This window comes from Rhinopithecus roxellana, chromosome 17 (assembly GCF_007565055.1).
Source record: "Rhinopithecus roxellana isolate Shanxi Qingling chromosome 17, ASM756505v1, whole genome shotgun sequence".
In the NCBI taxonomy this organism is placed as follows: domain Eukaryota; kingdom Metazoa; phylum Chordata; class Mammalia; order Primates; family Cercopithecidae; genus Rhinopithecus; species Rhinopithecus roxellana.
This window is the reverse complement of record NC_044565.1, coordinates 5,812,117-5,837,803: the sequence shown is the minus strand read 5'-3', so window position 1 is coordinate 5,837,803 and position 25,687 is coordinate 5,812,117. Positions and strand designations below refer to the sequence as shown.

General features: G+C 49.6%; 1 long non-coding RNA gene across 1 annotated transcript; it reads left to right on the top strand.

The window, feature by feature from the left end:
* Nucleotides 1-313: 313 nt before the first annotated feature.
* LOC115894218 lies at nt 314-1,686 on the top strand. Its single transcript, XR_004054245.1, has 3 exons — nt 314-413; nt 1,331-1,364; nt 1,482-1,686. It is a non-coding gene; the product is annotated as an uncharacterized LOC115894218 (long non-coding RNA).
* The last annotated feature ends 24,001 nt before the right edge of the window (nt 1,687-25,687 follow it).

The window sequence follows — 25,687 nt, the reverse complement described above, 5'->3', positions numbered from 1 at the left end:
GACCTAGAAACAGACGCCATGTCAGTCTCAGGCTATGGTGAGTCCAGATGGCGGCTCCCCGCGCCTCCCCCAGGCCCAGGGCTCCTATGCCACAGTGCACAAGCCTCAGGGGGTGGGGAGGAATTTCCCTGAGGCCAGGACGTGTGATAAGGACGTGCTCTTACACAAGGAACCACAGATGAACAGGAGCGCTCAGAGGCATTCCCGGAACTGACGTTCATCAGTAGCCAACACGGCAAACCAGCACCAAGATGGGGCTGCTTCGGCCTCCGTACTCCGCCCTCCAGGCTCCGCCCCACTAACCAGCTCTCACCGCCGCACCTGCCCGCCACTTCCGCGACGGTCCCTGAGCCTTCGAGAGGGTGCTTGGGGTTGCCCGGCTCTAGCAGCAGTGCCTCGGCGTCAGAAGACAGGTCGGGCCCAGTGGGATTCCCAGTGCGGGAGGGTCACCGGCTGTTGAATCACCCCTAGTCTTCAGGATACCATGACTTCCGTTTTCTCAGAGAAAGTAAAACAAGAGATACGTAACATTAATAATTTGCACACAAGGATGCCAATCAAAAGGGAATTTGTATGCCAGAACAGTAACATAAGAGAACCTATTTCATTAAGAAACCGACTACAAACGTCGTGAAGGAAACTAAAACCCGGTTTTTCTTTAGAGACTTGTAGCCAGTGAATGATTCAGGATTAGCCCAAATTGTAAACAAACAATAAAGACTCAAAAACAACAGTCAGAGCTAGAATCTAAATTTTTCTCTCTCCAGTCTCCCCATTTCTACCAAGGATGAATCATAGTAGGACCAGTTTATTTGCAAAATAAATGTTGGTCTCTTTATACTTGGCCTATTTGCATCAAGTGTGGCAAGAATAGTAACCAGCCCTAGAGGCTTTTTTTTTTTTTTTTTCCTGAGACAGGGTCTTGCTCTGTCAGCCATGCTGGAGTACAGTTGTGCAATCAGAGCTCCCTGCAGCCTCGGCCTCTCAGGCTCAAACAATCCTCCTGCCTCAGCCTCCCAAGTAGCTGGGACCCTCCCTCGGCACACCCCACCACACCCAGCTCATTTTTTATGTTTGTAGTGACAGGGTCTCAACATGTTGCCTAAGCTGGTGGACTCTTTAAGTTGGCTTTGCTGGAACTGTTTTAGGGAATTTTAGATTCAACTTATTAAAAGCCTCAAGGGTAGGAAGCCAAGCCAAGGATTCACTGAATGAAATTGAAGTATTTTACCACCAATTGTGTTTCTTTGCCATGTCTTGAAATAGCCCTGCAAAGCTGTCTCTCGTGGGGAAAAGTTGCATTCTGAAGAGAATCCTTTTCCTTTTTCAGGCCTTTTCCCTGATCCAGGAGAGAATCAACTCTGGTAGGAAACATTTAAAATCTGTTCTCTCTGAAGCTACCTGGAGGCTTCCTCTGCATCATGGAAACTTGGTCTCCACAACCCCTCACTTAACCCAGACATTCCTTCTGTTGATTGCAGGTCTTTAGATAATAACCTACCTCTTTCAAGCAATTGCCAATCAGAAAATATTTAAATCTACCTATGAGCTGGAAGTCCCTATTTCAAGTTGTTCCACCTTTCCGGATCGGATGTCTTACCTGTATTGATCGATGTCTCATGTCTCCCTAAAATTTATGAAATCAAGTTGTGGCCCAGCCACCTTGGGCACATGTTCTCAGGGTCTCCTGAGGCCGTGTCATGGGCCACAGTCTCTCATATTTGGCTCAGAATAAATCTCTTCCAATATTTTACAGAGTTTGACTCTTTTCGTTGATTTTTTCATGCCTCTGCTTTTGCAATAGTATGTAGGGGTTTCCCCAGTCCACGTACAGTATCCATTTTCCATTTTCTGTTTTTGTTTGTTTGTTTGTTTTTCTGAGTCTCCCTCTATTGCCCAGGCTGGAATGCAGTGGCGCAGTCTTGGCTCACTGCAGCCTCTGTCCCCCGGGTTGAAGCAATTCTCCTGCCTCAGCCTCCCCAACAGCTGGGACTACAGGTGTGTGCCACCACACCTGGCTAATTTTTGTATTTTTAGTAGAGACAGGGTTTCATCATGTTGGTCAGGGTGGTCTTGAACTCCCAACCCCAAGTGATCTGCCCACCTCAGCCTCCCAAACTGCTAGGATTACAGGTGTGAACCACCGCACCAGCTTCAATATCCATTTTCATAAAGCATTTGGATAAAGGATATCTAACTACCTTACATAAAGCCTGTTCAAACATCTCCACTTTCATAAGTCTATCACACAATTCAACTTTCATAATTTGACATTTTTCTGTTCTGTTCCCAGGAACTTCTTTTTCCCACCCCCAGACCATTTTACCCTCTCTAGTGAAAAAGGATTTGGGTGCCCCACAGGGGCTTGATCCAAGGGATCCTGGTTCTTTTGTCAATCTTATCTTGATTAACCCACCTCAAAGTTGGCCCTGGCAATTGTTGGTTAGCTCAGTGTAACTTTTGCCTTCCAATTTTTATAATTAGATTGCCTTCTCCAATCTGGGGAAAACTGGTTTGGAGCTCTTTACTGTTGAGGGACCAGCGGGGGCTCCCTTTGTTCACCCAGCTTTCGATAGTGCTGTATCAAGACCTTTGTGTTAAGATCCCCCCATTTCTCTATTATTCATTCCATTGCTTACAACCGTCTACAAATTCCACCCCGCTAGGATGCACCCCATGACTCTCTCCTTTCCTTTTTCCTCTTGGTTTCACCCTATCCACTTTTTACTTTTTTTTTTTTTTTTTTTTTTTGAGACAGAATCTTACTCTGCCGTACAGGCTAGAGCACAGTAGCACAATCTTGACTCACTGCAAGCAATTCTCCTCCCTCAGTCTCCCGAGTAGCTGGGATTATAGGCGCCACCACATCTGGCTAATTTTTGTATTTTTAGTAGAGATGGGGTTTCACCATGTTGGCCAGGCTGGTCTCGAACTCCTGATCTCAGGTAATCTGCCCACCTCTGCCCCCCAAAGTACTGGGAGTATAGGTGTGAGCCACCAGGCCTGGCCCATTTTTTACCTTATTTAAAAATAATCATTTAAAAATTTTCCCCTGCCTAGGATGAGTCCTTGGACTCCCTTTTGCCTTTCCCGATGCTTTTATTAATTAGCCTAATGTTTTTATTAGCATCTGGATGACCCATGAGGGGAAGTTGAGACCCAATGAGGTGCCCAGGCCAATGGGCCCCCTTAACCACAGCATTTACCCTGATCTGGGCATACTCAGCCGTGAACATCCTGGTCATCATAAAGTCAGTCCCACATGGCTTGCTTACGAAGCACATCAGCTGCTTCATCAGGGATGCTCCATTTGGCGTTTATGGGGAGAGTTGGGTGGTCCCCTTCTCTTACAGTGCCTTTTATCCAGTCCACCAAGCTGGCCATTCCCTCAGGAATAATCTGTGCGTCTGGATCACACACACCATCTGCCATTGTTCAGCAGTGAGCTGTGGGTCCCGCTTCAGCCCACACGTGCTCTTCCACTCTGCTGCACTTGTGACCAGCAGAAGGGTGAGGCTGCTCACCGCTTGTAGAAAGAAGCCAAAATAATAACGAGGTGTGATAGAAGAGAGTGAGACTTTCTTATCCGTGCCAGCAAATGGACAAGCACAAAACAATTCCACTCTTCCATTTGTGGAGGGAATGCAGGGGATTTTAAAGAGAGGGTTTGGAATGCAGAAGAGGCAGGGGGTGAGGAGGTGTCCGGTGGCAAGACCCAGTCCCATGGCTCGTCTCGAATTATTGTTCCATCTGGTGAAATGGCTGGCACCATCGTGGCTGGAAGTGTCTGGTCCATACCAGGATCTGGTCCCTGAAACTTCTAAGAAAATATATCACCAGATAAGTGAGCGTGGTGTGAGCTTAACAAGCAACCAGGTAAATAAGTGTGTGTAAGCCATGAGAGCATGGAATAGAAAAAGAAAGGGAGGGGAGGCCACAGCATATCCCTGGGCTGTGTTTCAAGATGAAAGAAACACGTATGCAGCTTGACTCAAAGTTATATCTTGAGATTGGGGAGAAAGGAGAAAAAAAAAAGTTTTAAAACATGATTTGAAGCCAAGCTGCTCAGTTACACATTTAAAACCAAAAACGCTGTTCCCAAATTAGTCGTTCTCATAATTCATTTTGGTAGAAGTTCCTCAGGAAGCGAATCTACAGAACGAAGCAATTCCCCCACATCACGCCCTCTGGCTTCAGTACTACCTAATTTTGCCCCTTACTACCTTCTTGGTAACCACAGGTCTCAAGGGTGCTTTCTTTCATCCCTGGCATGATTTTCCCCTTTGTAGGTAATTTTGAGGCTAGTGGCCTGAGATCAGACAGACCCACAACCAAGCATGGTCCAGGCCCAACCCAGCACTCTTATACTTTCATTTTAGCTACTGCAGATAACAGTAACCAAGGGATTGAATATTTTGCTTTTTGCTTATTAGTCTGCATCTTCTTATACATCCATTGAACCAACTTCCCAAGGGTTTGTGTCATCTCTAATTCTACTGGTAGCTTTCCCCTTTAGCAGCTGAGGATGGCACAGCTGCAGCTCCAGACCAGGGGTGACGCGTGGCCGCTAAGGAACCAAAGGCTCCTTGTTGCCCAGCCCTTTATTCTTCCTCTTTCTGTCCATTTACTCTCATCCAAGTCATCTTTCCTTGGTTCTGAAACAACCTCTAATAGCTTCCAAACTAGACAAGAGTACTTCTCCCTTAAGCAGAAACCATATCTTTATGATTTTTGTAACCTTTACCAAAAACACATCTTACATTATGGCCAGGCATGGAGGCTCACACCTACAATCCCAGCACTTTAGGAGGCGAGACAGGCAGATAACTCAAGGTCAGGAGTTTGAGACCAGCCTGGCCAACATGGTGAAACCCATCTCTACTAAAATATAAAAATCAGCCAGGTGTGGTGGCGGATGACTGTAATCCCAGCTACTTGGGAAGCGGAGGCAGGAAAATCACTTGAACCCAGGAGGCAGAGGTTGCAGTGAATCCAAAATTGTGCCATTGCACTCCAGCCTGGGGGATAGAACGAGACTCTCTCAAAAAAAATAAATAAATAAACAACCACATCTTATTTTTCATACACTCTGTATGTAGAATAGTTTTGCCTTTATCTAGCAGTTTTAACTACATATATAAACTATTACTATAACTCTTAATTTCTAGAAAATCCTAGGCTTACTTAATTTAGCGTAACATGACTTTTAGATTTTATATTATAAAGAGAATTTTGAAACTAGTTTTACTTACCAAAGATTACCAAAGTCACATGAACTAAAAGGCTTTTGAGCTAGCTTCTATTATCCTGATAAGATATTTTAGTGTTTAAATTTCCTTTAAGCCAATTAGAGTTCTTTCATACAAGCTGGTATTGACAGGTCATATACACATGACCCATGTAAATGTATATGAGATAGAACAGGAGTGGGACGTGGCTCCTCCTCCACCATCTCACCATGCCTTCTACCTAACCCTGTTCCCACTGACGAAAAAGAAGGTGCCAGCGCTCATTTAATTTTACATAAACACACTGTTTGAGGCTGAAGCAAATCTGACTGCTTTTCAATGTGAAAATAAAATATAAAAACTGTTTTTGGAGTTATTTCTAAATAGGACTAACATCAGAGTCATCTGAAGTATCAGAATCATCTATTTCTGAAAAATTCATCAAATGAATCTTCAGCCAACAACTGTTCGAAAACGGTGTTAACATCACAGGAATGCTACATTTTCTAAGATTTGACATTTTCAGTGGTTGATAATTATTGTATCTTGTAACTGGAAATGCTGTTACTGAAAACAGAATATATAAATAGAGTAATGTCTTTTGCCAAAGTCAATCTGCTAGAGCAATGCAAAAATAGTGATAAAAGTGAGATACTTTGTGGCAAAGTTGTCTCGAGGTAAACGCTGCAACCACAAGTGCCACCTGCGAGTATTCTTGGGGCAAACGGGAAATGGGTTAAAGAATTTCAGGCCTTAGGAAATCCAAATATCCCACCAAGGTTGTGGTCTGATCTCATTTATTCAGCCTGAATAGCTTTCTTTAGCATTGCTCGTAGTGCATGTGTGCTGATAATAAATTCTTGTGATTTTATTTTATTTAAAAATGTATTTACTGCCAGGCGCAGTGGCTCACACCTGTAATCCCAGCACTTTGGGAGGCTAAGGCAGGTGGATCACCTGAGGTCAGAAGTTCAAGACCAGCCTGGCCAACATGGTGAAACCCCATCTCTACCGAAAACAGAAAAGTTAGTCGGGTATGGTGGTGCATGCCCATAATCCCAGCTACTCCAGAGGCTGAGGCAGGAGAATCGCTGGAACCTGGGAGGTGGAGGTTGCAGTGAGCCAAGATTTTGCCACTGCACTCCAGCCTGGGTGACAGAGTGAGACTCCGTCTCAAAAAAAAAAAAAAAATAGTATTTACTTCACCTTCCTTCTTGAAGAATATTTTCACTGGATATAGAATACTGGGTAGATCTACTTGGACACAGGGTGGGGAATATCACACACCAGGGCCTGTCGTGGGGTGGGGGTAGGAGGGAAGGGTAGCATTAGGAGATATACCTAATGTAAATGACGAGTTAATGGGTGCAGCACACCAACATGGCACATGTATACATATGTAACAAACCTGCACGTTGTGCACATGTACCCTAGAACTTAAAGTATAATTAAAAAAGAAAAAAAGAATACTGGGTAGATCTTTATTTTTCCTTCAGCACTTTAGAGACATTTTCCACTGTCTTCTGGCCCCATTCATTCTTTCTTTTTTTTTTTTCTTTTTTTCTTTCTTTTTTTTTTCTTTCCAGACAGAGTTTCACTCTTGTTGCCCAGGCTGGAGTGCAGTGGTGCAATCTCAGCTCACTGCAACCTCTGCCTCCCAGGTTCAAGGGATTCTCCTGCTTCAGCCTCCTGAGTAGCTGAGATTACAGGCATGCACCACCACACCCAGGTAATTTTTTATTTTTAGTAGAGACAGGTCTGTCCATGTTGGTCAGGCTGGTCTCGAACTCCTGACCTCAGGTGATCCGCTCGCCTTGGCCTCCCAAAGTGCTGGGATTACAGGCGTGCACCACCACACCCAGGTGGCCCCCGTTATTTCTGATGAGAAGTCAGCTCATGTTGGTGTTGATGTTCTAATACTTCGTGGGAATGTGTGTTTTCCTGCAACTACTTTCAAAATGTATCTTTGGCTGCCAGCAGTTTGACTATGGTGTGCCTAAATGTAGTTTTCTTTGTATTTATACTTTATGGGGTTTGTTGAGTTTTTTAAATCTGTAATTTTGTGCCTTTCATGAAATATGGAGGTTTTTTGGCAATGGTTTCTTTAGATAACTTTTTCTGCACAATTTTTTCTCTCCTCTTTAGGAGCTCTTATTACATTTATCTTAAGCCTTTTAATATTGTGCCACAATTCTCTGAAGCTCTGTACATATTTTCCTTTTCCTCTGTATTCTTCAAATTGGTTAATTTCTATTAATTTATCTTCAAGCTCCTCTTTCTCCTGTCACCCTCAATCTTCTTTTAAGTCTAACTGGCAAATTTTTACCTCAAATATTTTAATTTTTTGGTCTAGAATTTCCACTTGATTCTTCTTACAGTTTCTATTTCTTCATTGAGATTTTCTATCTTTTCATTCACTAAAAGCTTATTTTCCTTTACGTCCTTGAACATAGATATAATTCCTGCTTAAAGCCTTGATGTGATCATTACAAAATCTGAGTTATCTCAGAGATTGTCTCCATTCATTATCTTTTTTCTAATGGATGGGTCATAGTTTACTGTTTCTTCTTGTGTCAAGTAATTTTATTTTTTTGAAACAGAATCTCACCCTGTCACCCAGGCTGGAGTGCAGTGGCATGATCTCAGCTCACTGCAACCTCTGCCTCCCAGGTTTAAGTGATTCTCCTGCTTCAGTCTCCCAGGTAGCTGGAATTACAGGTGCGTGCCACTATGCCTGGCTAATTTTTTTGTGTTTTGTTTTGTTTTGTTTTGTTTTAGTGGAGACGGGGTTTCACCATGTTGGCCAGGCAGGTCTGGAAGTCCTAACCTCAGGTTTCACCTGCCTTGGCATCCCAGAGTGCTAGGATTACAGGTGTGAGCCACCACGCCCGGACGGGTAATTTTAGATTGCTTCTGGACATTGACAGTGATGTGCATGTTCCTCTGAAGCGCATTCCTTTTTTTTTTTTTTTTTTTTTTTGAGACTGAGTTTTGCTCTCGTTGCCCAGGCTGGAATGCAACGGAGCAATCTCAGCTTACTGTAACCTCCGCCTCCCAGGTTCAAGCGATGCTCCTGTCTCAGCCTCCTGAGTAGCTGGACTACAGGCATGTGCCACCATGCCTGGCTAATTATTGGTATTTTTAGTAGAGACGGGGTTTCTCCATGTTGGTCAGGCTGGTCTCGAACTCTCAACCTCAGGTGATCTGCCTGCCTTGGCCTCCCAAAGTGCTGGGATTCCAGGAATGAGCCATCGCGCCCGGCTGGGCATTCCTTTTTTAACCAGGCTTTTCAACTTGGCTGAACTCAGCCTGTACACTCTGTCATCCAAACATGGATGGTAGCTGAAATTTCAGTTCTACTTGGTTCAACTCACCCTTAGCTGGGCTACTCGGAGTCCACCCTTGCTGAATATTGTTCAGACAGTAACTGAAAAGCAGGTTCGTTGCTCACTGCATGCAGAGTCCAATTAACAAGAGCAAGTTCTGGTACCAGCGAAGCAAGCTTATGCTGAAGCTAGCTCGGGAGAAGGAGCACACAGCATCCTGCCTTTAAATGTGCTGCTTCTCCTTTGGAGCCGAATGTAAGTATTTTTATAAGGTAGGGAGGAAATGAGCAAGGGCAGGTGTGCCCTGCTACTGGGAAGTTGGTATCTACCAGGCAGTTGTTATCTAGAGTCGGAGACTTCCTGGGCAGAGTAGGTTATAAAAGTGGCCAAGTGGGCATGTTTTTGACATGCCATCTTAGTGGGCATGAGTTCCAGTTTCAAGGCAACCTTTGGAGGTGAGAGTTCCGTCCTGGAACACACAGGTAGATGAACTTGCTCTGTAGGGAATATGTGGTTTTGTTTGCCTTTCTAAAGGGCTAAGTAGGAAACAAGGAGCGGGGGAGGAGAAGAACAGAAAAAAACAATTTTTAAAAGTTTATTTATTAGAAATATGGGGATACTAGGTTCCAAGAGGTTAGTCAGAAATAGGAGGACGTTGTGTGCATAGGATGTTGGCTCTCCCTCTCTGTCTCTGTCTTGGATTTTCTCCCTCACTTTCCAGCTGCTGCTGTTGACTTGAACTCTGCTATCTGGTTCTTCAAGTCAATCAGGCTGTGGGTTTTCCACCTGAGTTTTAGCCTCTCTACCTGGGCCTGGGCACAGACGCCATGGGTGGTGTGGTGTGGCATGGCGTGGCGTGGCATGGCATGGTGTGGGGTGGCGTGACGTGGTGTGGTGTGGCGTGGCGTGATGTGGCATGGCGTGTGGTGTGATGTGGTGTGGCGAGATGTGATGTGGCGTGGTGTGGCGTGGTGTGGCGTGATGTGGCGTGGCGTGGCGTGATGTGGCGTGGTGTGATGTGGTGTGATGTGGTGTGGTGTGATGTGGTGTGATGTGGTGTGGTGTGTGGCGTGGTGTGATGTGGTGTGGTGTGTGGCGTGGTGTGGTGTGGTGTGGCATGGTGTGATGTGGTGTGGTGTGATGTGGCGTGGTGTGGTGTGGTGTGGCATCCCTGCTTGCCACACATTTGTTGTTTTTAAATGTTTGTTTGATACAGTAACACTTTGTTAATTTTAATTATATGCAAGATAACTCGATTGCCCTAAAACAGCCAGACTGGAATCCTTCCTCAGGCTAAAATCCATGACAACAGGAACCTGCTCCCCCCACCCCTGGGGTTCTCCTGGCCCAGGTGTTGACTATCCCCCAGGCCTGGCCCGCTTCTGTCACACTCCAATGATGACCCTCAGATAGTTGTTAAATCTTTTGTCTAGAATTTAGAGTTGTTATCTAAGGGAAAGTTGGTATAATAGGAGCTTTTCAGCCATTATCAGATGTAAGTTCCAGTAAATACAGCCTAAAGTTCTAAGATTCTAGAAGTACTAGAAATATGAAAAAGTAATTGCATCTACTTCCAATAAGTCAAATTTTATGCTGTAATTTCTAGGGCAACTAGTTAAAAGTAAAAGCCATGTGACTGAGTAACAGAAAAAAGTGGAATAAAAATATTTGATTAATCTAAAAAAAGAAAGATGAGAAAAGAAACATAAAACAGATGAAACAAATACCAAAGAAAACAACAACAACAACAAAGGTAGCTACTACCCTACGACACTACCCTACGATACTACCCTACGACACTACCCTACGCTACTACCCTACGCTACTACCCTACGCTACTACCCTATGACACTACCCTACGACACTACCCTACGACACTACCCTACGCTACTACCCTACGACACTACCCTACGACACTACCCTACGACACTACCCTACGCTACTACCCTACGCTACTACCCTACGACACTACCCTACGACACTACCCTACGACACTACCCTACGACACTACCCTACGCTACTACCCTATGATACTACCCTACGACACTACCCTACGACACTACCCTACGCTACTACCCTACGACACTACCCTATGACACTACCCTACGACACTACCCTACGACACTACCCTACGCTACTACCCTACGCTACTACCCTACGATACTACCCTACGACACTACCCTATGATACTACCCTACGATACTACCCCACCATCAGTGATTTCATTACATCTAAACAAACTAAGTACTGGAAGCAGAAGGATAAGATTTTCAAAACTGCTTATGAGAAAACGTAAGAACTCAAGAAAGAGCAAGAGTAAAACCCCAGAGAAAAGCAAACCATGTAAACCAAGAAAAAACTAGCGTGGCTCCATTCACACCACACACAGGACGTTCTTATCACAAAGAGAACTGGTGCAGTCTCTGTTCTATTTTTTTCTAGCTAATAAATATTCTCTAAAGTTATAATAAAGGAGCCTTTTTTAAAATGTGCATATATATATTTTAAAATATGTAATATATATTAAAATAAATATATATATTTATTTTGTTGTTGTTGTTGTTGAGAGGGAGTCTCGCTCTGTCGCCCAGGCTGGAGTGCCGTGACGCGATCTTGGCTTACTGCAAGCTCTGCCTCCCGGGTTCATGCCATTCTCCTGCCTCAGCCTCCTGAGTAGCTGGGACTACAGGTGCCCACCACCACGCCGGCTAATTTTGTTTTGTATTTTTAGTAGAGACGGGGTTTCACCTTGTTAGCCAGGATGGTCTCAATCTCCTGACCTCGTGATCCGCCTGCCCTGGCCTCCCAAAGTGCTGGGATTACAGGCGTGAGCCACCATGCCCGGCCTATATGTATTGTTTAGATGGAGTCTCACTCTGTTGCCAGGCTGGAGTGCAGTGGTACGATCTTGGCTCACTGCAACCTCTGCCTCTCGGGTTCAAGCGATTCTCCTGCCTCAGACTCCAGAGTAACTGGGATTACAGACGCCTGCCACCATGCCTGGCTAATTTTTGTATTTTTTAGTAGAGATGGGGTTTCACCATGTTCACCAGGCTGGTCTTGAACTCCTGACCTTAAGTGATCCACCTGCCTCAGCCTCCCAAAGTGCTGGGATTACAGATGTGAGCCACTGCACCCAGCCTAAAAATTATATATTTTAATGATTTTTCTCTAGTATATGAAATACAAATGACTTCTCTAATTTACTCTTCTCTACTGTTATTTCTAATAATGTCTCTGTAGTTTTATCTTTTCAATATAGATGATCCCATAATCCAGAAGTTAGCAAACTTTTTCTGCAAAAGTTTTCCAGTTTCCCAGCCATACGCTTGCTGTTGCAAGAACTCAGCTCTGTCCTGGTAACATGAAAGCAGCCAGAGAGAAGATGAAAACAAGTAGGTGTAGCCAGATTTCCATCCATGATGGGTCAGATTTTGCCTACAGTGGGCAGTTTGCCAACCCCTTCTATAACTGACAAATAATGACATTTTAATTTCCTCCTTTCCAATCTTCATGTCTTTTTTATTTTCTTACTTTATCATCCTGTCTTATTCTGTTGTTGAATAGAAATGGTAAACATAAATATCTAATGTGTCATTCCTATTGCAAGAGGGAATGCTTCCGCTGTTTCCCTGTCTATAATCGGTGGTAAGTTTTTTATAGCTAGCCTTTATGAAGGTAAAGTCCTTCCAGTCCTAATTTATAGGAAGTTTTTCATAAATGTGTTTTTTTCAAAAGGGATTTCATTGAATTGAACTGGTGACTTTTCTCATTTAGTCTGCTTTCAAGGTGACATTCATCTATAGATTTCAAGCCTTCCCTGTATTCCTGGGTTAAGCCTGCTTTGGTCATGTTGTGTTATCTTTTTATACATTACTTATTGGGTTTGCTAAAATTTCGTTTGTAATCTTGCTATTAAACATATTTTTGAGTGAAAGGGCCAGTCATGTTTCCTGTGATGACTTTGTCTGGTGTTTCCATCACTGTTGTAGTGGCCTCTTGAGGTGCTGGGGCATCCCCTCTTCCTATTCTTGGGAAAATGCGTAAGGTCAGAATGATACGAAAGGCTACTAAAACCCAACTGTACAATCACCTGGGCCTGATATCTTCCTTTTAGGGAGACCTTTAACAACTGCCTCATTATATTAATCATAAAGCTATTTATGTTATCTAATTAAGGCCATTTCTCAAGTTACTCTTTTCTATGAATTTTCCACTTCATCGAATTTCTCAGCTTGCTTGCCGTATCATGTATGCTTTATGTCCTGATATGCTCTTCTGTTACGTTACCTATGAGTGCCTTGCCTCCATTTCTACTTTTACTTTATTATCTCTTTCCTTGCATTTAATCTGTTACTTAGGTTCTAAATTAAAGTTGGACACTTTCAGCTTCTCTTCTTTTCTACTGTAAGTAATTAAGCATAAAAATCACCATCCACGGGCCTCCCAGTGCTTTTGGTGCATGTTTTCATTGTTGTTCAGTTAGAGAGAGTGTGACATTTCCACTGTTCCTTAGGCAGCTCAGGCTGCTATGACAAAAAATACCATGGACTGGGCAGCTTAAACAACAGACATTTATTTTTCACAGTTCTGGGGGCTGGAAGTCCAAGATCACAGTGCAGGCAGATCCCATGTCTGGTGAGGGTCCCCTTCCTGGTTTGCAAATGGCCACCTTCTTGCGGCCTCACGTGGCAGAGAACAGAAAGAGGAAGCAAATCTCTCAAGTCTCTCTTAATAAGGTGCCAGGCTCATCAACGAGAGTTTCATCCTCATGACCTCATCACCTCCCAAAGACCCAGCTCCGAACATCACCACATTGGGATTTCAACATGGGGAATTGGGGGGATACAGCGTGCAATGACTAACTCACTGGGATTACACTTTTAATCCACAGTACAGCAGAAGTATATTTATAATTTACTGGTACAAACACATTGTTACTTTTTGTTGTTGTCGTTGAGATGGAGTCTCGCTCTGTCACCCAGGCAGGAGTGCAGTGGCACGATCTTGGCTCACTGCAACCTCCACTTCCTGGGTTCAAATGATTCTCCTGCCTCAGCCTCCCGCACAACTGGGAATACAGGTGTGTGCCACCACACCGGGCTAATTTTTGTATTTTTAGTAGAGATGGGGTTTCACCGTGTTAGCCAGGATGGTCTTGATCTCCTGACCTCGTGATCCACCCGCCTCAGCCTCCTAAAGTGCTGGGACTACAGGCATCAGCCACCGCGCCCGTCTTATCTGCTTTTCTTAATGTTTGACTGGGGGTGCTGACTACAGTGTGTCATGTGATAAACATGGCATTTCGGAGGAATCTGGGCCATTAGAATGAGATGAAAGTGCTGAACGCACAACTCAAGCTTCTGCAGCAAGCACCTGCCTGTGCTTGGTGTGAGATTAATGTTGCAGATGGGTGGGGAGGGGGAGAAAAACCCGCCTGAGAGCCACCCCTGGAACCACTGGATCCTCTCCCTTTTGCCAGATGTGAAGTTGAAACACTTCATCAAGAGCCAAGTGGAGCCAGCCGAGAGTCCCAGAGCCCCGGAACCTGGCGCAGGGCCTGGGGTATGGCTGCCACACTCAGGCAGCTGTGCCCCGCCTTGCATCTGCCCAGGGTGCCTTGCACACCCCGAGACCCGGCTGCGTCCAACTCTCTTCCTAGTTGTGTCATCGCACAGCTGGAAGGAGTCTGGACCAGACAGCTCTGTCCACACGGTCAGAACTGAGGGCGAGCGTGGTCCTGTACACAAGTCAGCGAACCGGAAAGCCAGGGTGCCAGGCACCGACCCCTTTCTATAGCCAAAGAATCAAGGCTCACAGAGCCCATCAACAAACGCTCCAAGAGTCCAGGAAAAGGGTGAGGGAAAGAAATAAATCAAATGTGTGACCAGGAGAAGAGTCGGGAAGGAGCTGATGCAAGGCTGAGTCCCGCAGCCCCGTGGGGGCGGAGTGGGGGTTATGGGGCGGGAGTGGGACGGGAATCTGAGCTCCCAGCAGCGGAGCCCAGCCGAGAGGAAACCCCTGCTCCTGCCCATAAGCCCAGCAGAGCACATGCCCTGGATGTCAAGATGCGGTCCACAGAGAGATGGGCTCCTGTGACTATACTTGGATAGGCCTCTGGAGGCCACGCCCTAGTCCAGCTCAGCGAAAGGAGCTCCACGGCATTTTCTCACATGATTCTATTGCAGCTGACAGTAGTGAGGTCACGGCACACACCTTGCTGATGACTGGGTTCCGCCAGACGTAACACTGGGAAATCAAACTGAGCTCAGCCCTTTCAGCCAGCGGCCATTCAGCTTTTCTGATCATGGCCCATATCAGCAAACACAATATGGTACACGAGCGGATGCATGTGCACAAACATGCACACAAATGCACCCTCACACAGGGGCACATGCACGCCCTCGCACATGTACACACCCTCGCACATGCACACACCCTCGCACGTCACACACGTGCACATGTCACAACCACACACACCCCCACACATGCACACCCTCACACATACACACACCCTCACACGTACACACACCCTCACATGTACACACACCCTCACACGTACACACACCCTCACACACGTATACACACCCTCACACGTACACACACCCTCACATGTACACACACCCTCACACATGTACACACCCTCACACACGTACACACCCACACACATAACTCTCACACATGTTCACATGCCCACACACCCTCACACATATACACACACTCTCACACATGTGCGCACACCCTCACACATGCAGACCCACACACATGCACACCCCACACGTGTGCACACCCCCACACATGTACACACCCTTACACAGTACACACACATGTAGACACCCACCCTCACACACGTACCCACCCTCACACATGTACACACCCCCACACACATGTGCACACCCTCACACATCTACACCCTCAAACGTACACACACCTTCACACATGTACACACATGCACCCTCACACATGTACATACACCCTCACACACCCTGATAAATGTACACACACGCCTCTCACCCTCACACATGCACACACGTGTACACACACGTGTACACACACATATGGAAAGGAAAGTGTTACCATTTGCAACCCATCCATTCTTCCCTGAGGATGCTCTTGGAGAAAGAAAGAAGACAAAAGAAAAGAATGTCCTTGTAAACACGCTAATGAGAACTCTTGGAGGTGTCGACTGTGAGCACAGAGGAGCCTTCTGTTCAGGATTAAACACAGCTGGGCTTATGGCACATGGCCCACTGGAAAATCTCAGTGCCTCTGGCAATTTCTGGAGTTTAAAGGGAAAAAGTTTCATAATGGAAAGAGTCTCCTTTGAGTAAGAACTGCCCCTCGTGCACCATGGGGAGCTTTCTACCCTAAACCTTGATGCAGGGCACCTCCCTGCGTCAGGGACGGGGGCAGGAGGGTGGAGGTGGGCGAGTGGGCAGTCCCTGTGGTCACCTGGCTTCCCCTGGCTCCCAGGTAAACGAGACCATCCCACTCTAAGTGCTGTCTCCGGTGGGCGCCACGAGCAGCATGGCTGTTTATTATCAAAGCTGAGGTTCTCCGAGGCAAAGACAAGGGGGCGGGGGAGAAGCTTGCTGAGGACCAGGCTCCAGCTGGCTGTCAACCTGTCCCTGATACAAAACACTGACAGCCTTGAGGCTGGGCACAGGGAACGCGCCTTACCGAGGGGATGGAGAGGAGGCCGACCTGGGGCGGAGAGCTGGCCAAGGACTGGCACAAGGGAGGCAAGAGAAACAGCTCTTCTGTGGCGGGTGCCACTGACACCCAGGCAGAAGCAAGGCCACTTGAAGCAGCAGCTGGGGAACAAGAAAGAAACCAGACCCGGCCCTCGGGTCAGTGCAATCTCCTCTCTCCAGTGGCCAATTAAACAGATGTGACATTCATCCAAAAAGTGACTCAGCTGAGAAACCTGACTGGTTGCAAACCTGTGCTGCTGGTGGAAGGGCATGGCAAGCAGCCGTGCAAACCCAAGCGTCCTCTGAGAAGAGCCAGGATATTCGGGGAGAGTGGCAGGTGAAGCCCGATGGCTCACGATGGGCACAGGTTCCTAAATTATCAGTGGGAGGGGAGGGCACACCACTGATTCTAGATACCGCTGAATGGAAGTGATGGTCAGGGCCAAGAACCAGTCCCCAAGAGGCTGCACTCTTGTGAGCAAACGCTTCCAGGCGGGTCCACACTGCACTTGCTGCAGTGGGCAAAGGTGGGGTTTTATCCTGAGAGAAGTGACTGCCCCTACCAACCCACAAATGGCATCTTGCTTCCAAAGCAGTTGGGAAGTTACAAGTTCAGGTGACCCTAGGCTGGCTTTATGGTGAACAAGGGGTACCTAATTTAATGCCATCCACACCAACGTTGCCACTAAACAGAAGCCCCCAAGACTGAAACTGTATGGGTTTTTGCAAAATTAAATTCCTCATCCAGAAATCCTGCGATTCTCGTCACAATGTCACCTCGATGTGAAAGGGCCCTGCCCAGAAACGAGCTGGGACGGGGCCCAGGCAGCCCACGGGGCCACTCAGGCGCTATTGGGAGGGCCCAGGTCTTGGTCAGAAAAGACGGGCTTTTGGCAGAAATGTAAATCAGATTTGGGACCCAGGGGCTACCTAATGCATTTCTTTCATGTTGTCTGGGAGACCACTGTGAGCTGGCAGCTGTGCTGGGGAGATGCCCCTGCTGGGGCCCTCACTGCCCTGCAAGCCACCACAACTCTGCAGTGTGGGTCAGTGCCTGGTGACTGCCTGGCAGCTCCACAGGGGTGGGAGTGCAAGGGCTGGGCTGGGCTGGGCTCTCACAGGCTGCAGTCGAGGTGCGGCAGCTGAGCTCCTGGGCGGAGGCCCAGGGCTGTTCAGATGAATGGCAGACTCTTCCCGGCTATAGAGCTGCGTTCTCTGTCTCCTTGCTGGCAGTCAGCAGGACCTGGTCTCCACCATGGAGGCTGCCGTCTCGAACGGCCCCACAGCACTCTTCCCTGGCCTCTGACTCTTCTTCTGCCTTTAAAGGGCTGGTGTGATTCGACCAGGCCCACCTGCATCCATGCACCCTAAGGTCGGCTGACCTGGGACACACAGCACATCTGCAAGGCCCCTTCCCAGCAGTACCCACGGGTATTCAAGGAGTGGTAGGGGATAGGAGGAGGAATCTTGGGGGGTCATTAGAACTCTTTGTGCATGGAAGAGCATTAGATGATCCTGACACCAGAAAAGCTGGCCACGTCCCAGGTGGTGGGAAGAAGCACCGGAGAGAGAGGGGCTGCCCAGGAAAGCCCCTCAGCTGGTGCAATGTCCAACGGCGACAGTGAGGGGCCCGGTGGGGCATGGGCTGCACAGGGACCACATTACCGAGGGGCAGGGTGGGGAGTCGCAGGGAATAGGAGGGGTATGGCGGGGAATGGCGGGGCATGGGAGGGTCATAGGAGGGGCATGGTGGGGAATGGGAGGGACATGGTGGGGACATGGCAGAGAATGGCAGGATATGGCGGGCAATGGCGGAGAATGGTGGGGAATGGCAGGGGAATGGGAGGGGAATGGTGGGGTATGGGAGGGACATGGCGGAGAATGGTGGGGAATGGCAGGGAATGGGAGGGGCATAGGAGGGGCATAGGAGGGACATGGCGGGGAATCGCGGAGAATGGAGGGGAATGGCGGGGGAATGGGGGGCATGGCGGGAAATGGGAGGGACATAGGAGGGGCATGGTGGGGAGTGGAGGGCTTGGGCTGCACAAGAGACCAGGTTGCTTTGCTGCCCAGAGGTCTGAAGAGCAGTCCCCGCGGAGCTCCTGGCCCTGCATTCGGTGGTCTCCCCGCCGGCAGAGCCGGACACTTCCCATGCCAGGGGCCCTTCTGCTGTTTGTAAATCAGCCTCCCCAGGCCACACAGGTGCTGGATCAGGTGGAGGCAGGACAGACAACCTCCCTAATGCGGGAGCTGAAAGGATTGAAAAAGGAGTCAGGCCCCTGCTCCGGGGGCATTTAGGGATTTGCCAACTTGGGCTGGACAATGGCCCCGCAGGACGCCAAGTAGATGCACGCCCAGGGAACTGGACAATTGGAAAACCCCCACGGCGCCCTCAGGAATGGGAATTCCTGCCAAAACCTCCGGTTGCCAGCTCAGAAGGGGTTGAATATGTGGGTGGCGCCTTGGTGAGATTCCGGAATGCGCCCAGCAGGTTAGGGAGGGATCCGGCAGGAGGGAGCATGGAGTCCCCTTGTGCCCAGCGCAACAGCTAACGTGAGAAGAAACCACATCCACCGCTGACCAGAAAGCGTTTACAAATAGCTTTGGGTGGCGCTCCCCAAGGACAAGGCCTGGCCACAGCAGACAAGGGGGTCCCTGGGTGCCTATGGTCTATCAGGAGGCCCAGAATCCAGAGAGCACTCCCAGGAAGTAGCACCAGCAATACAGGAAACACCAAGGAGCTCCTCCCCTCACCCAACACAGCCACAGGCACTCCTGCACCAGGTGTGGGCGGGGCCATGTTTCCTGCACACCAAGCAGTGCTGCGGGACCCTGTCTGAGCATCCTACAGTTTAAGTCAATTCCCACCCCGTCCGCCTGGAGGTCATGTCAGATCCCACAGGTTGAGGGCTCAGTCCCACGTGAGGGGCCCCACTTCTGATGCCAGTCACAAGCCCCCGGTGTGGCTTCTGACCCAACTGCCATGAATCAGGGTTCCCACGACCCCTGCCTCGGGTTTGATGAATTGCTGGAGTGGCTCACAGGACTCAGTGACACGCTGACCTGCGTTTACCCATTTATGACACAGGCTGTGACGAAGGTGAGGATGCACAGGAGGTAGAGGAGACAGGCATGTACATGTACAGCTTCCAGACAGCCCCAGGCCTCCACCCAACATCTGCACATTGGAGATGGGAAGTTCCTTGGGTTTTGCAAGGCACAGGGGAGAAGGGCAGAGCTCCTGTGCCCTCCCGGGCGCCATCCTCCAGGCATCTGCATGCATCCAGCTATTGAAAGCTCCTTTCGGGTTTTTATGGAAGCTTCATTACATATACATGATTGATTACATCGTTGGCTATTGATGATCAACCCAACCTTCATCACACTCGCTACAAAAGAGACTCTTGTCACTCCAGAGATTCCAGGAAGGAGCAAAGCTGTATCTCACACTCCCACGACACTCTATTCTGGACTTGGCTTATCCGTAACAGAAGCAACCTTGGGAACGGCGTGAGGTGTTTGGAACGGTGAGTCCTCTATCAATTTCAGCCAACTTGGACCTAATTCTTCTGATCCAGGTACCCACTCTTGCTGGCACCAGAACACTGAGACGGTCCAGGAAACACGGCACGCATACGTGTGCGCCAGCCCAGGAAACACGGCACGCATACGTGTGCGCCAGCCCAGGAAACACGGCATGCATACGTGTGCGCCACACTGCTCGTCGCTGTCCAGCTGTGGACATGCTGAAAATTGCAATGGGCCACTGGAAGACAGGTTATTCAGGCAGGTGTGAGAAACGTGACCCGTTGGTGGAGTCACTGAACTGGGGTGTCCTCAGACTGAGCCTGAGGGAAAGGAAGACAGGCCACTCACAGACTTCTGGGCTGGGGGAAGGAGGAGGGGCATGCAACTGGACCCTCTGTACCTTCCCCACCTCCCGAATGTTTCTCTTCTGCCTGAGCCAGTGGTCCCAGGACCTCATGCCCAAGCACTAAAGTGGGTGGCACAGGCTCCAGAAGAGACCTTAGACTGGTCATGACTGGACCCCATGGCGGGACTTCCTGCAAATGTGGCCAGCAGGAGGGCTGCCCCGTGGCTCCTCACCGGCGAGTCCTGTAGCAGCAGCAGGCTGAGAAGGAGCACAGCGGGGCTGTGCCGGGTGCCTGCTTGAAGGCGGAGCTAGAAGGGGAACCATGGAAATGGGGGGCTCCTGCAGGCAGGGGGACACCCACAGGGGCCCATGATCCTGCACTGGTGCAAGTGGCTCCTTCCATGACGGCCCTAGAGCAAGAGGGTAATATTCCTGCCACCTCTCCCAGACCTGGAGCCAAGTAACGGCTGACAATAAAGAAGCCAGAGGTGCTTTTCCCAGAGATGGGAATTGGATTCCTGCTGACTTCACCTGAGTAATTCAGAGCACAAGGGAAACTGCACCTCCAGGGGCACTCCTGACAGGTAACCCACTGGAGCTGCTATTCCGCAACAGAGGCGCCAGTCAGAAAGATTCGAAAGAAACATTTTCAAAAGCAGCCCAAGATGGCTGCAGTTTGGCCACATGGGTAGTAGGAGGCAGGCCTGGCCTATGAGGCTGGAATCTCTGCATTATCTCACTGACATGTCCCGGTCACTGCCGTGCCTGTCAGATGAGGCAGGACAGAACAGTCACCCCTGCAGACCCCGGGGCCCCACATGGGTGCTAGCTTTCCACCCTGTGCACCAGCCGCTTGTCCACTCTGCCTGTGCACAAGGCACCGAGGCCAGGCAGGCCTGCAAGGGTCCTCCGAGCACACTGCCCGTCTCAGGCTGCAGAACCGCCCCTCCTGCCTCCTCAGCTGATGGAATCTGTGTTTCCGGGTTGCCACTCACTCTTGGCTCAAAATAAAACACACGTTGGCTTCTCTAAGTCTGCAGTGCCCATGAGTTCGGCCTCCAGCTGTCACTGCCGTCTGCCCCTCTCGGAGGACCCATGAGAACAGTGCAGGGAGCCCAGGGTGGGGAACGCCCAGGAGCCTGGCCTCCGCTCTGGGGTGGCCCTGGACCTGCCAGGCGCTGCCTGCATGTGGAGGGGGCATTGCTGCCTCTGCCCCGCCTCAGAGCTTGATTTGCGAGTCCGAATGCTCCAAGTGTGAACCAGCTCCAGCCATCTCCAGGCAGAAGCAGATGCACTGGTCTCAGGAGGGTTGGCCCCACCCTGCTGAAGGTTTGGGGAGATTTTAGAATTGGGTCTTTGGGCCCTGAGTGCGGCAGAAACTGTCCCTGCACGCTCTTGAAGAGCAGGCTCACTATCCTGAGTAGGGACAGCAGAGGGCGACCTCTTCCAGGATCCGGACACAGGCCCGGAAAGCTGAAAAGGCCACTCATGGGAGCCAATGGAAATCGGACACCCGTCCACAGACCTGGGCCAGTGTGCATCCTTCCTCACCCAGGAGGGGCTACTGGACACTGTCATCCCTGGCATCTGATGCTTTAGAGGTCAGAGGCCAGGTCAGGGCCAGGCAGTAGCCTGAGTCCTGGGGGAGCAGCGCTGACAACGGCCCCCATCCCATCGCTGTTCTCCTGCGGCCTGAGTGCCGCCCATGTAAAAGGACAGCTGTGTGTGCCACGTGTGCCCGGAGTGAGGCCCCCCTCTGCTCCCTCAGCCGCGTTCTCATTGGCAAATAAAGACCGTGATAAAACCCACCTGAGCCCCTGAGCTGGCCGGACTGGATTATCCTTATTACGTGTGGATAATCAGAGCCGGGATTATTCCCCCTAAATATTCCTCTTCCCACTGGCAGTTCTGATTCTCTTCGGACAACTGTTAGAAAACTGAAAAACCTAACGGTGCGTCCTCCTCTCCCGGCCAAGGAAGAAACCACCGTTTAACTTCTTCATGTCCCAAAGAGCAGGCAATGGAGGCCCAGAAAACCAACCCCACACTGTCTGCCACAGCTCTCAAGCCCCGTCCATTTAAGGCAGGTGTTTGCAAGGGCTCTCCTGGGCTGCACCTGCTGCCACTTCTCATAACCCACCTTAGTTCCAGTCTGCAGAGCCCCTGTGAAGGCTGAGTCAGAGAACACGGAGCCCCTGCTGCTGGCAGACACACGGGGTTAGGGTCCCGAGAGCCTCTGGCTCCATTTCCATCAGCCGATCAATACATTGCCTCATTCTCCATGTTTCTATTTGAAGAGACCTTACTGAATGCACGTGGTGGTTTCATTAACATTGCAATTGCTGCCAAGCCCCGCAAGCCTGGGCGAAGCTTCCCTGACACCGGCATTCCTTGCCTAGGACATGAGGCAGCATCTCGGGACAATGCTCAGGGACATTGCAAACAGCAAAGTCACCCACAAAAGGCACAAAAATGCAAAAAAAAAAAATTGGCACCAGATAGACCATGAAGAGGGCTCTTGATTGCAGCACAAGCTGGAGCAAGAAGGCTGCCCTGCCCAACCCCAGCCAAGAATGCACTTGGTGACTCAGAATTGTTGCCACTCTGCAAACAAGTACTAAGAGCTGATTTGGGGAGTACAGCTACTTTTTTTTTTTTTTTTTTGAGACGGAGTCTCGCTCTGTCGCCCAGGCTGGAGTGCAGTGGTGTGATCTTGGCTCACTGCAACCTCCACCTCCCATGTTCAAGCGATTCTCCTGCCTCAGCCTCCCAAGTAGCTGGGATTACAGGCGCGTGACACCACGCCCAGCTAATTTTGTATTTTTAATAGTGACGGGGTTTCACCATATGGTCAGGCTGGTCTTGAACTCCTGACCTCGTGATCAGCCCGCCTCGCCCTTCCAAAATGCTGGGTTACCGCACCTGGCCTTACAGCTACATTTTAGCAAGTAGGAGAACCGCATACAGACTCCGGGAATGATGAGGACGGACTGTTAAGGAAATCTCAGCGGGGCACAGCACAGCGGCACCCTAGCACCTACAAGAGTGCTTTCCAGGACACCAGCTAGGCCTTGCACACCAAGGTCACGAAGACAGTTAACGTTTGGAATAATAATATCTAGAAAATGATTAGGAGTATTTACCAGATTAAAGTCTCAATATTTTTTACTATTTAACCCATATCCCGTCTTTCCGGACACACTCAGCCACACCAGCTGTCCCTTGTTGAGACTTCTCCTGGGTCAGGATGCCGGGCATCTATCTCGTGTCCATTACAATTTTACAAAACACACCTGTGCAGCCCCCCACCCCCCACCCCCCCACCCCCCCACCCCCCCACCCCCCCACCCCCCCACCCCCCCACCCCCCCACCCCCCCACCCCCCACCCCCCCACTCCCCCACCCCCCCAACCCCCCACCCCCACCCCCCCACCCCCCACCCCCCCCACCCCCCCCACCCCCCACCCCCCACCCCCCACCCCCCCCACCCTGAGGCGTCCTGCCTCAGGGGTCCCGCACGCACAGCTACGCTCAAGGTGTACCTCATATTTGGTTTGACGCAAAAGTAATTGTGGGTTTTGCCATTGAAAGTAATAGCCAAAACAGGCTGGGCGCGGTGGCTCACGCCTGTCATCCCAGCACTTTGGGAGGCCGAGGCGGACGAATCACAAGGTCAGCAGATCAAGACCATCCTGGCTAACACGGTGAAACCCCGTCTCTACTAAAAATACAAAAAATTAGCCGGGCGAGGTGGCGGGCGCCTGTAGTCCCAGTTACTCAGGAGGCTGAGGCAGGAGAATGGTATGAACCCTGGAGGCGGAGCTTGCAGTGAGCTGAGATCACACTGCTGCACTCCAGCCTGGGGACAGAGCGAGACTCTGTCAAGAAAGAAAGAGAGAGAGAGAGAGAGAGAGAGAGGGAGGGAGGGAGGGAGGGAGGGAGGAAGGAAGGAAGGAAGGAAGAAGGGAGGGAGGGAGGAAGGAAGGAAGGAAGGAAGAAGGGAGGGAGGGAGGAAGGAAGGAAGGAAGAAGGGAGGGAGGGAGGAAGGAAGGAAGGAAGGAAGGAAGGAAGGAAGGAAGGAAGGAGCCAAAACAGCAATTACTTTTGCACCAACCTCATAGTAACGTTTCCCTCGTTTTTGCAGTAAAAGCACACCCTGGATGGAGACGTTAAATGCTAGTGATCCATACAATGCGTTCACCAGCCGCAGGTCCACCTTTGCGCACCTGACTCACCAGGATTGTATGAAGATGCAGGTACGGCTCCCACAAAGGGAACTTCCCCTCAAGGCACCAGGGACTGCTCTCCCGCCAAACAGCCACTCTGTCTCTCAGGGTGGACTCTGCAATAAACTCTTGGCTGGGCGCAGTGGCTCACGCCTGTAATTCCAGCACTATGGAAGGACGAGGCAGGCGGATCACCTGAGGTCGGGAGTTCGAAACCAGCCTGACCAACATGGAGAAACCCCATCTGTATTAAAAATACAAAATTAGCCGGGCGTGCCTGTAATCCCAGCTACTCGGGAGGCTGAGGCAGGAGAATCACTTGAACCTGGGAGGCGGAGGTTGTGGTGAGCCAAGATCGTGCCACTGCACTCCAGCCTTGGCAACTAGAACAAAGCTCCGTCTCAAAAAATCAAAATAAAAAATAAAAAGAAAGAAAAAAAACTCCTTTGCCCGCTCTTTCTGTGGACTCGATCTCAAATTCTTTTGTGCAGCAAAGTTGGGAACCTGACCCGGCCACCCACAGGCGGCATCAGCACAGAAGGTCACAAAAAAGACACCAGGAAACCCCGTAAGCGAGAAACTGGAAACCGCGCACTCTGGTCACGATGAAAAGATAATGAGAATTTGTCAACAGTATTATTGTAAAGGGCCCTTCCACCTGGAAGTTTAAAAACAACTCTTGGGTGAAAGGAGAAGTCCAAACTGAAATTACAGAATGTCTTTTGAAAGTGTGATTGTAATAAACACGTGTGGTTGCTGCCTGCTTTGCTGACGGTGGCTCATCCCCTGTGGCCATCTGGGTTCACCCTGGTGGGTGTGCACGGGCCTGACACCCCTGGCCCTGGACCGCCCACCAAGCTGGGCTGGCCCTAGCGGGTGCGCGGGCCTGACACCCCCAGCTCTACACCACCCACCGGCCCCTGCACTGCTGCTTCCTGCCCTGCGGTTACCTCGGACCCCCCAGCTCCGTTAGCCTTCATCCATAAAGTCACATGGCGCCCCTCAGAGAGGCTGTCACTGACCACACCAGAGGGGTAGCCTCAGTCCTTACCCTGAAGGCTATTTTTTCTGTCCTTTTTTTTTTTTTTTTTTTTTTTGAGATGGAGTTTCACTCTTGTTGCCTAGGCCGGAGTGTAGTGGTGCGATCTCAGCTCACTGCAACCTCTGTCTCCCAGGTTCAAGCAATTCTTGTGCCTCAGCCTCCCAAGTAGCTGGGATTTTAAGTGCCCGCCACCACAGCGAGCTAATTTTTTAAATTATTATTTTGAGTAGAGATGGGGATTCACCATGTTTGCCAGGCTGATCTCGAACTCCTGACCTCAGGTGATTCACCTGCCTC